Genomic DNA, 12,500 nt, shown 5'->3' with positions numbered 1-12,500 from the left:
TTTTATTACCAAACAGCCGTCAAACACCCACACAGAGATGTGTGTCTCGCTGTATACTTTAAGCTCTATTTACACTGAGATTACTTTAAGGTCTATTTACACTGAGATTACTTTAAGCTCTATTTACTCTGAGATTACTTTAAGCTCTATTTACACTGAGATTACTTTAAGCTCTATTTACTCTGAGATTACTTTAAGCTCTATTTACACTGAGATTACTTTAAGCTCTATTTACTCTGAGATTACTTTAAGCTCTATTTACACTGAGATTACTTTAAGCTCTTTTTACTCTGATATTACTTTAAGCTCTATTTACGCTGAGATTACTTTAAGCTCTATTTACACCGAGATTACTTTAAGCTCTATTTGCACTGAGATTACTTTAAGCTCTATTTACACTGAGATTACTTTAAGCTCTATTTACACTGAGATTACTTTAAGCTCTATTTACTCTGAGATTACTTTAAGCTCTATTTACACTGAGATTACTTTAAGCTCTATTTACTCTGAGATTACTTTAAGCTCTATTTACACTGAGATTACTTTAAGCTCTATTCGCTCTGAGATTAAAGCTCTATTTACACTGAGATTACTTTAAGCTCTATTTACTCTGAGATTACTTTAAGCTCCATTTACACTGAGATTACTTTAAGCTCTATTTACTCTGAGATTAAAGCTCTATTTACACTGAGATTACTTTAAGCTCTATTTACTCTGAGATTACTTAGCTCTATTTACACTGAGATTACTTTAAGCTCTATTTACTCTGAGATTACTTTAAACCCTATTTACACTGAGATTACTTTAAGCTCTATTTACTCTGAGATTACTTTAAGCTCTATTTACACTGAGATTACTTTAAGCTCTATTTACTCTGAGATTACTTTAAGCTCTATTTACACTGAGATTACTTTAAGCTCTATTTACACTGAGATTACTTTAAGCTCTATTTACTCTGAGATTACTTTAAGCTCTATTTACACTGAGATTAAGCCCTATTTACACTGAGATTACTCTAAGCTCTATTTACAATGAGATTATTTTAAGTTCTACTTACACTGAGATTACTTTAAGCTCTATTTACTCTGAGATTACTTTAAGCTCTATTTACACTGAGATTACTTTAAGCTCTATTTGCACCGAGATTACTTTAAGCTCTATTTACACTGAGATTACTTTAACCTCTATTTACACTGAGATTACTTTAAGCTTTATTTACACTGAGATTACTTTAAGCTCTATTCACACTGAGATTAAGCCCTATTTACACTGAGATTACTCTAAGCTCTATTTACAATGAGATTATTTTAAGCTCTACTTACACTGAGATTACTTTAAGCTCTATTTACTCTGAGATTACTTTAAGCTCTATTTACACTGAAATTACTTTAAGCTCTATTTGCACCGAGATTACTTTAAGCTCTATTTACACTGAGATTACTTTAAGCTCTATTTACACTGAGATTACTTTAAGCTCTATTTACACTGAGATTACTTTAAGCTCTATTCACACTGAGATTAAGCCCTATTTACACTGAGATTACTCTAAGCTCTATTTACAATGAGATTATTTTAAGCTCTACTTACACTGAGATTACTTTAAGCTCTATTTACTCTGAGATTACTTTAAGCTCTATTTACACTGAGATTACTTTAAGCTCTATTTGCACCGAGATTACTTTAAGCTCTATTTACACTGAGATTACTTTAAGCTCTATTTACACTGAGATTACTTTAAGCTCTATTTACACTGAGATTACTTTAAGATCTATTCACACTGAGATTAAGCCCTATTTACACTGAGATTACTTTAAGCTCTATTTACACTGAGATTACTTTAAGCTCTATTCACACTGAGATTAAGCCCTATTTACACTGAAATTACTCTAAGCTCTTTACAATGAGATTATTTTAAGCTCTATTTACACTGAAATTACTTTAAGCTCTATTTACACTGAGATTAAGCTCTATTTACACTGAAATTACTTTAAGCTCTATTTACACTGAGATTAAGCTCTATTTACACTGAGATTACTTTAAGCCCTATTTACATTGAGATTACTTTAAACCCTATTTACACTGAGATTACTTTAAGCTATATTTACACTGAGATTACTTTAAGCCCTATTTACACTGAGATTACTTTAAGCTCTATTCAAGGGGATTAAAGTATTCTTGACTGGTGTTGAGTAGGGTTCATGGGGCCTTTTATGACCCAATATATTCCTCACAATAATCTTCGCTATTCAGGTGAGACATACATTAATCAGGTGAGAAACAGACATAAACTCGTTGAGAGAGAGATAATACTTAGGTGAGAGACCAACCAAGTGAGAGAAAGGAGACTATTATACAGGCAAGAGACGAGAGATAGTACTGATCAGAAGGAAATAGTATAAAAAAATATACATTGAGAAATATGAGAATGAGATGAGGATCAGCAAGAACTGTCATTATGATAATCAAAAGTTGAAGAAATATATTACAAAATATTTTACCTAAACCAGTAAATACCAATATAAAACGAAATGAAAAGAAAATGAAATCTGGATAAAATCTGTGGCAAAAATCTCAAGTAAGCTGTATGGTGGCCACTTGGTAGGGATGTATACAGGGAAAGGTGCGTATCTCTTAGCGTATATACCATAAGAGTTACCTTTAGCTACTATGCTAGGAATCAAAGTGTTTTTGATTTGTTTGCAGGTGACATGCAGCTATAATGACCCTCGTGTAGACGATAGGCTTCAAACCGAGATAAAAAAAATAGGTTATGCAGAATAAGGAATATTATTACAACAATGTCAAGTGACGCTTAAAAATAATTAAGAAGGTCACCTCACAGATGTCATAATATGAGTGAATGGTTGAGGCGAGGTCACAGAAATTACCTCAGTAACGGCGCCCTCATTTCTATAACAATTTCAGAAAACGCAGATTAAATTTAAACAGCCAAATGAGGGAAAGGCTCCCAGATGAGAAAAAAAATACTGAAACCGTGAAAATTAAAGGTAGAGGTGTTTTTATGGTTCGTAAAAGTTGGGCGAGAGGTCGGGCATGCGAGCAACACGTCCACGCCCATACCCACGCCCACTCCCAAATTGTCATGACCTGACCTTGATAGAGGACCAAGCAGCTTCGTGCTACATACACCGTAACAGTCAAGGCAGTGACCTTGACAAATAATGTAGCATTGATACTTTGGCCTGTCATATACCAGACTAATCGTCTCCCAGTTAAGTCACATTTATAGCCAATAACTGCACGAGTCATTGAACACATGGGGTATCTTCAGTGCAGAAATGTGTTGCCTGCATAACATTCTTCTTCGGCAGAAAATAGGCGAGTATAACACTGGAGAAAGTAGAAGCAATTCTGAGGTGATCAGTCCCTCAGCCTTGATAGGAGGTGGTCAGTTCATAAGCCCGTCAGTCACATCTTGGCTGTGATAGATGAGCCACTCCCAGCTCCGACATTTAGTGACAAATGATCAACATCTTGCTGGCAGTGACCAGACAGGGAATCACTGCCTGAACTTCATCATAACTGGTCAGACAACGACAAAACTGACAGACAGACAAGTGCTCGCAACCTTACATTTGCAAATCGTGTGATATATATATATATATATATATATATATATATATATATATATATATATATATATATATATATATATATATATATATATATATATATATATATATATATATACATATATATATATATATATATATATTTATATATATATATATATATATATATATATATATATATATATATATATATATATATATGTATATATATAGGGAAGTACCACCTCTATAGCTGGAATGGGGACCCTCATCCTCAGAGAAGACAATAAACGTACCTCAGGGAAAACTCAAGGTTCTTCCCGGAGCGGTTTGAATATTTTCTTCTCCTACCACCCCCTATATTAGATATTCTATGTGAACATTTATTGATAAACAAAATACATTTACAGAAAAAAAACATAAACATGAATACAATGGCACAATGTATCAAAGATCATGAATTTCCTCCACCTCCTCCGAGGCTGGACGTGAGCCAAGTATGCAGCAAGCATTTCCCCTCTGGATGGCGACGCTGAGGCGCTGGATATATATATGTATATATTATATATATATATATATATATTTATATATATATATATTTATATATATATATATTTATATATATATATATTTATATATATATAATATATATATATTTATATATATATAATATATATATATTTATATATATATATATATATATATGTCGTGCCGTGAGTTCTTCCTAATTTATCAGTTTTACATATTCGGCACGACATATATATACATATACATATATACATATATATATATATATATATATATATATATATATATATATATATATATATATATATATATATATATATATATATATATTTATATGCTGTTTTATAAAAAAAATAATTCCTCAATTATAGTCCTGATTACGGTTAAAGTTAACGAAGCGTTGATGATTAAAATGCCTTTTCAAGAAAATTGTTGTTTTGCCTTGAATATGAATGTAAAGACAAAAGAAAAAAAGATAAGTTAAACACATGTCGGTATGAGGCAAGAATCCACCAGTAGACAAAAACAGAAAAATAAATTTTCTGTATTAGAAAGGAACAGAAACAGAAAAATAAAACTTTATTGAAAAAATAAAACCTCTGTACCGGGTAGAAACTGAAAAATAAAACTTAACTGAAAAAATGAAGCTTTATTGAAACAAAAGTTATTGAAAAAATAAAACTTCTGCTCCAGCAGTTTTACACAGGTTCCTATGTGTACGTGAGAGCCATCGAGAGTGCCAGTGGAGGCACCAGATCACCAACGTAATGGACAGCAAGTCCAGCCTCTACTTTCAACTTCCTCTCGTGTCAGTAGTTTCTTGGTGCACTGAATTCATCGCAAAAATAATATCCGGGATTTTGTATCGGATTTTTTTTCCCTTATCTGATTATTAAGCTTTTTTTGCGTCGCTTTCTCTGATCTGCGACGAATGTGGTGGAGGCCTGATTATAGTTGACCTCCTTTTTCTCTGATTTCTTGTGGAGATTTGCTATTGTGAGTCTCCCTCTCTCTCTCTCTCTCTCTCTCTCTCTCTCTCTCTCTCTCTCTCTCTCTCTCTCTCTCTCTCTCTCTCTCTCTCTCTCTCTCTCTCTCTCTCTCTCTGTCTCTCTCTCTCTCTCTCTCTGTCTCTGTCTCTCTCTCTCTCCATCATCACCTTAGCTTTCATTTGTCTCTCTCGCTGTCTTTGCTTTTATCTCTCTCTCTGTGTTTACCTCTCCCACTCTCAGCCTCTGTCTCTCCTCACTTTCTCTTTCACTAAAAAACAATTTGATGAACCGCGTGATAGAGACATCTCTCGGATACGATTTTACTCTCAAAGGATCTTTTCTACACAGCTAATTTTCTCTTTATTATTATTACTGTATTTCCTTCCAAACTCTCTTATATATTTATAAAAAGGTTCATATATATATATATATATATATATATATATATATATATATATATATATATATATATATATATATATATATATATATATATATATATATATATATATATATATATATATATATATATATATATATATATATATATATATATATATATATATATATATATATATATATATATATATATATATATATATATATATATATATATATATATATATATATATATATATATATATATATAGGTTGGGGTCCACCTCTGGTGTAAATTGTGGGACTCACAGCCTCGGAAAAGTGGATAAAAAGGCTTCAAGGAAGAATATTTGGATTTCTTCCTGAAGCCGTTTGAATATTCCACTTTCTCTACCACCCCATCTTTTCATATTTTTTTTTTTACCAATAGGAATATTTTATTACATAACATGGTACAGAAGATTTAAGAGATACATTATTGATATAAAGGTGGCATATAAGGTACATGTTGTTACGTGTGTATCACCGATTATAAGGCGAAAATCTCATCCAGCTCCTCAGAGCTGGGGCGTGTGCCCAAAATACAGCAGGCATTACCCCTTTGAACAGCCGCACTGAGCCGCTGGAACAGAAAACTAGCTGCCCTGGGATCCCTAGTTACACTGATGAGTCTTTTTCCCAGCTCCTTAAGGAATTTAGATGCACTCTTTCCCCATGAGCCAAGGGTCTCTGAGCCTATGGGAACAAACATATAATGATGGGCAAGTTCTCCTTATTTTCTAGACTTTTGGGACTCCCTAAAGCTGGCAGCTGCCCTTCCTTTCTCCCTGGTGTATTGGAGATAGGTATCAGCCAAGGTAGATGCATATGTATAGTCCCACACCACCTGCTTCCCGTCTGTCCAGACTGGAAGGGTGATACCATCTGGACGCTTCTGGCTGCCATCAGATCTGCATAGTTGAGATGGCTCCCTTACTGCTGGGCATCCGGCTGTTGTGAGGCTCCTCTTGATAATGTTATTAACCTCCTCATGTCTTGCAATCTTTTCCTTGGATTAAAGGCACACAAGACCATGGTACCTGAATCGGTCTGCTGCTTCACTGCCACAAATACACCTGTGTTCGGCGAGAATAGGGGCGGCAAGTCGAAGGGCAACACCAATGCGGATGGTCTGTGGGTCGAGGCGTGTGCCAAGGCTGGAGTTAGGAAAGCCAACAGAAAGTCCCCTGCATGAGAGGCTCTCACTGCCAGGAGGCGGGCTCTGTCCTTCCCTGACACACTCTGAAGCATTGTTGAGGCTATATTTTCCACTACTGGACCATCCCAGTGTGATTGTTTGCAGTTGTTGGGGGGAGCAGGTCTGGTTTCAGAGCCCGTTAGATTATCCCAGATCATAGCTCCGTCAATGAACTTTTGGTCCTGGACTCCAATCTTGTCCCTAAGATGTTCAGAGAGAATCGCTGCTACAAGCTCTCTGGATGCAATACACGAGGACAGAAAAGCAGGTAGCGCAATCTGTGATGACTTGCGGACACCAATGCCTCCTAATGATAATACATAAACCCCAGTTTTAGCTTCAACAAGACTTGTGGGTTTCTTGAAGTTCAACTTCTCTCCATACACTCACACATATTATATATATATATATATATATATATATATATATATATATATATATATATATATATATATATATATATATATATAATTATATATGTATATATATAGAGACACATATATATATATATATATATATATATATATATATATATATATATATATATATATATATATATATATATATATATATATTAGGTAGATGGCGAGAATATTTTGAGGAACTTTTAAATGTTAAGGAAGAAAGGGAGGCGGTAATTTCATGCACTGGCCAGGGAGGTATACCATCTTTTAGGAGTGAAGAAGAGCAGAATGTAAGTGTGGTGGAGGTACGTGAGGCATTACGTAGAATGAAAGGGGGTAAAGCAGCTGGAACTGATGGGATCATGACAGAAATGTTAAAATCAGGGGGGGATATAGTGTTGGAGTGGTTCGTACTTTTGTTTAATAAATGTATGAAAGAGGGGAAGGTACCTAGGGATTGGCGGAGAGCATGTATAGTCCCTTTATATAAAGGGAAAGGGGACAAAAGAGATTGTAAAAATTATAGAGGAATAAGTTTACTGAGTATACCAGGAAAAGTATACGGTAGGGTTATAATTGAAAGAATTAGAGGTAAGACAGAATGTAGAATTGCGGATGAGCAAGGAGGCTTCAGAGTGGGTAGGGGATGTGTAGATCAAGTGTTTACATTGAAGCATATATGTGAACAGTATTTAGATAAAGGTAGGGAAGTTTTTATTGCATTTATGGATTTAGAAAAGGCATATGATAGAGTGGATAGAGGAGCAATGTGGCAGATGTTGCAAGTATATGGAATAGGTGGTAAGTTACTAAATGCTGTAAAGAGCTTTTATGAGGATAGTGAGGCTCAGGTTAGGGTGTGTAGAAGAGAGGGAGAATACTTCCCGGTAAAAGTAGGTCTTAGACAGGGATGTGTAATGTCACCATGGTTGTTTAATATATTTATAGATGGGGTTGTAAAAGAAGTAAATGCTAGGGTGTTCGGGAGAGGGGTGGGATTAAATTATGGGGAATCAAATTCAAAATGGGAATTGACACAGTTACTTTTTGCTGATGATACTGTGCTTATGGGAGATTCTAAAGAAAAATTGCAAAGGTTAGTGGATGAGTTTGAGAATGTGTGTAAAGGTAGAAAGTTGAAAGTGAACATAGAAAAGAGTAAGGTGATGAGGGTATCAAATGATTTAGATAAAGAAAAATTGGATATCAAATTGGGGAGGAGGAGTATGGAAGAAGTGAATGTTTTCAGATACTTGGGAGTTGACGTGTCGGCGGATGGATTTATGAAGGATGAGGTTAATCATAGAATTGATGAGGGAAAAAAGGTGAGTGGTGCGTTGAGGTATATGTGGAGTCAAAAAACGTTATCTATGGAGGCAAAGAAGGGAATGTATGAAAGTATAGTAGTACCAACACTCTTATATGGATGTGAAGCTTGGGTGGTAAATGCAGCAGCGAGGAGACGGTTGGAGGCAGTGGAGATGTCCTGTCTAAGGCCAATGTGTGGTGTAAATATTATGCAGAAAATTCGGAGTGTGGAAATTAGGAGAAGGTGTGGAGTTAATAAAAGCATTAGTCAGAGGGCAGAAGAGGGGTTGTTGAGGTGGTTTGGTCATTTAGAGAGAATGGATCAAAGTAGAATGACATGGAAAGCATATAAATCTATAGGGGAAGGAAAGAGGGGTAGGGGTCGTCCTCGAAAGGGTTGGAAAGAGGAGGTAAAGGAGGTTTTGTGGGTGAGGGGCTTGGACTTCCAGCAAGCGTGCATGAGCGTGTTAGATTGGAGTGAATGGAGACGAATGATACTTGGGACCTGACGATCTGTTGGAGTGTGAGCAGGGTAATATTTAGTGAAGGGATTCAGGGAAACCGGTTATTTTCATATAGTCGGACTTGAGTCCTGGAAATGGGAAGTACAATGCCTGCACTTTAAAGGAGGGGTTTGGGATATTGGCAGTTTGGAGGGATATGTTGTGTATCTCTATACGTATATGCTTCTAAACTGTTGTATTCTGAGGACCTCTGCAAAAGCAGTGATAATGTGTGTGTGTGGTGAAAGTGTTGAATGATGATGAAAGTATTTTCTTTTTGGGGATTTTCTTTCTTTTTTTTTTGGGTCACCCTGCCTCGGTGGGAGACGACCGACTTGTTGAAAAAGAAAAATATATATATATATATATATATATATATATATATATATATATATATATATATATATATATATATATATATATATATATATATATATATATATATATATATATATATATATATATATATATATATATATATATATATATATATATATAATGTGTGTGAACTTCAAGAAACCCACAAGTCTTGTTGAAGCTAAAACTGGGGTTTATGTATTATCATTAGGAGGATGGGAGAAAATATATATAGGAGAGATAGCTGGATAATAATCTACTGCATGGCCGGAGCCCGGCCATGGACCAGGCTCGTCTGGTGCTAGCCTGGTCAACCAGGCTAATGCTGCTGGAGGCCCGGTGCTCCACATATCCATCACAGCCTGCTTGATCTGGCACTTGGTGAAGATACTTGTCCAGTGTTTCTGACAGTGTTATTGACTGTATTATTTACAGTAAGAGTCACAGACTTGCAATGACACTGAGAGGTGCTAAACTTATCATCAAGGAGGAGAAACTTAAAGATTCTGCCTAGAATCTTTAAGTTATTAGTCATGACAACATTGTTTTACAGGTCACTGGAAGCTCGATTATTTCTAGAGTTTTAGCTAAGTTGGTTTTCTTAAGTTGTCAGTATATCAAATGATATCATTCGCTGGTAGAGCACCCAGCCTATCTTACATCTGATTCTTATTTTTCCTGTCAATGTATTGGGTTGATATTGCCCCTAGAGGGCGAGACATACCCATAATGAAGTTTACGTTGCATACAACATTCCTTACGTTGTCATGTATGTGACGTCAGTAGTTAGAAGGATAAAAACGAAATCCCTCGCGTGTTAATATAGCAGAAAAAGTTGACACAGGTCTTGCAGTGGGATCGAAGTCTCCAGCTGGTGCCGGAGGCTGTGAGGGAGTGGCGGCGCGAGTGACAAGAAATGATCCAGGTCAATGAACTCTTGTCGTGCACTCTAATTCTATGTGGTATTTGCCACAGGGAAAAATGCAAAGTAATATGCCGAGAGCATGCTACTTTACACCTATCAGTTCTGAAATTCATTTGCCATGTTTTAGTTCGTTGTACAAACTCTAATGATTTGTCATTATGTATATCAACAAGACTCGGACCTCACGGTATATTTAACAAATCTGTAGTGTCCAGTAAGAACTGTCTAATGTTTTCATCAAGAATTTTTTTTTCAGTTTCTTTGTACTTATCTATACCATGTACATATGATTTTGAAAAAAAAAAAATATCTAATGAGAGCAGGCATCAAAGTCTTTCAGAATAGTTTTGTATATCACACCTAAATTTTGAAAACTGCACAAGGAATCTAGATTCGTTAAACACGATTTTTGGTGTAAGTATTAAGTTACTGACCTTCTGAATGTTGACTCACTAGCCGCGAGTTCAGTCCCCACCCGTACCGTGGTTTCTTCTCTAATATCATTTTACTTAAATGGGTTGAACCATTGTTGATGTTCAGCTTGTTGCTCGATTAACTGAATGAAGTTCACTTTTCAGTTACTCTAGCAATAAGCTGAGCATCAACAGTGGTTCAACTGTTGATGCTCGGTGTTTTAAACGCTCTCAGTCTCTCCTGATGATACATATTTGCAGATCTTAAACTATTTTCACCACAGATGAGTAATAGCACATGTCTAGCATGGTTATATTTGCAAATACAAAAAAAAATTAAAACCGAAGTGGATACTTAATACAATAAAAAAATAATATTATGCATTCTCTCCTCATTTTCCAAATGCATAGTTTTCTTTAAATACATGGAAGAAAACGGGACACACACACGGGGTCAGCAGGTATAAACTAATTTTTCAATGTTTTTCATGTCTTAATATTTTTCCTTTTTTTTCACGTAGAAGGAAGACAGATGTAGTTCAGACCGCGAGGGAAGGAAAGTGGATGCTGCCTCGTCATATACACGTCCTCCAAAATGAGTATATTAATTTATTTTTTCAATGACACACACACACACACACACACACACACACACACACACACACACACACACACACACACACACACACACACACACGATTTCGCTGACTAGCATCCCATGCAATGGGTTGGAGAAGATATTAAGTAAGAGACAAGTAGAACACCTTGAAAAAAAATAAGTTTCACCTCAGTACAACATAGATTCAGAAACAGAAAATTTTGTCTTACTAGCTTGATTGTTATGTGTGAGAGATTCACGGACATAATACAAAATAGACAATGATGAATCGACTGCATTTTCCTTGAGGAATGAAAGTCACAATATCGTTGCAACAATTCACATCTAACCAACATAAAAGAGATTAAATTTTAAGCTACACTTTCGTACATCCACTGAAGATTTTATCTACAGTCTGGGGGATCGTTGTTTACTTTTCGTGAGGAGGAACACTGCGGAAGACCTACTGGCCCATATTATCGCACAACCATCTGATTCCCAAGCTCAAAAAGAAAGAAAAAATATAAAAGAAAGGATACAGGATTATTTAAGTTATGAAAATCAGAGTTGTGATGAGAGACTTAGGAAATGTCACTATAAGGAATCATTGCATAAACAACAGCATTTCTCGTGCGTCATCTCGACCTCTCAGGGAGAATAGAATACAGATGCTGGTAGAGGTAGACAATGTCAACCTAATTTAAAATTACTGACAGAATACTGGAAAATTCTTCCTACATCACAATCTTAACTTGTCAAAGGAATGGTTGTAAAAGTTTTCTTTTCAAGTGAATCAAAAGTAAATGGAAAGTCGTGGAAATGAGGAAAAAGGTTCAAGGAAACCAGACAGAGTGCACTACATGAGAGGCGCTAGGAGACCAGAGTGCACTACATGAGAGGCGTTGGAGACCAGAGTGCACTACATGAGAGGCGCTAGGAGACCAGAGTGCACTACATGAGAGGCGCTAGGAGACCAGTGCACTACATGAGAGGCGCTAGGAGACCAGTGCACTACATGAGAGGCGCTAGGAGACCAGTGCACTACATGAGAGGCGCTAGGAGACCAGAGTGCACTACATGAGAGGCGCTAGGAGACCAGAGTGCACTACATGAGAGGCGCTAGGAGACCAGAGTGCACCACATGAGAGGCGCTAGGAGACCAGTGCACTACATGAGAGGCGCTAGGAGACCAGAGTGCACTACATGAGAGGCGCTAGGAGACCAGTGCACTACATGAGAGGCGCTAGGAGACCAGAGTGCACTACATGAGAGGCGCTAGGAGACCAGT

The sequence above is a fragment of the Cherax quadricarinatus genome, chromosome 3 (genome assembly GCF_038502225.1).
Source record: "Cherax quadricarinatus isolate ZL_2023a chromosome 3, ASM3850222v1, whole genome shotgun sequence".
Lineage (NCBI taxonomy): Eukaryota > Metazoa > Arthropoda > Malacostraca > Decapoda > Parastacidae > Cherax > Cherax quadricarinatus.
This window is presented reverse-complemented; position numbering follows the sequence as displayed.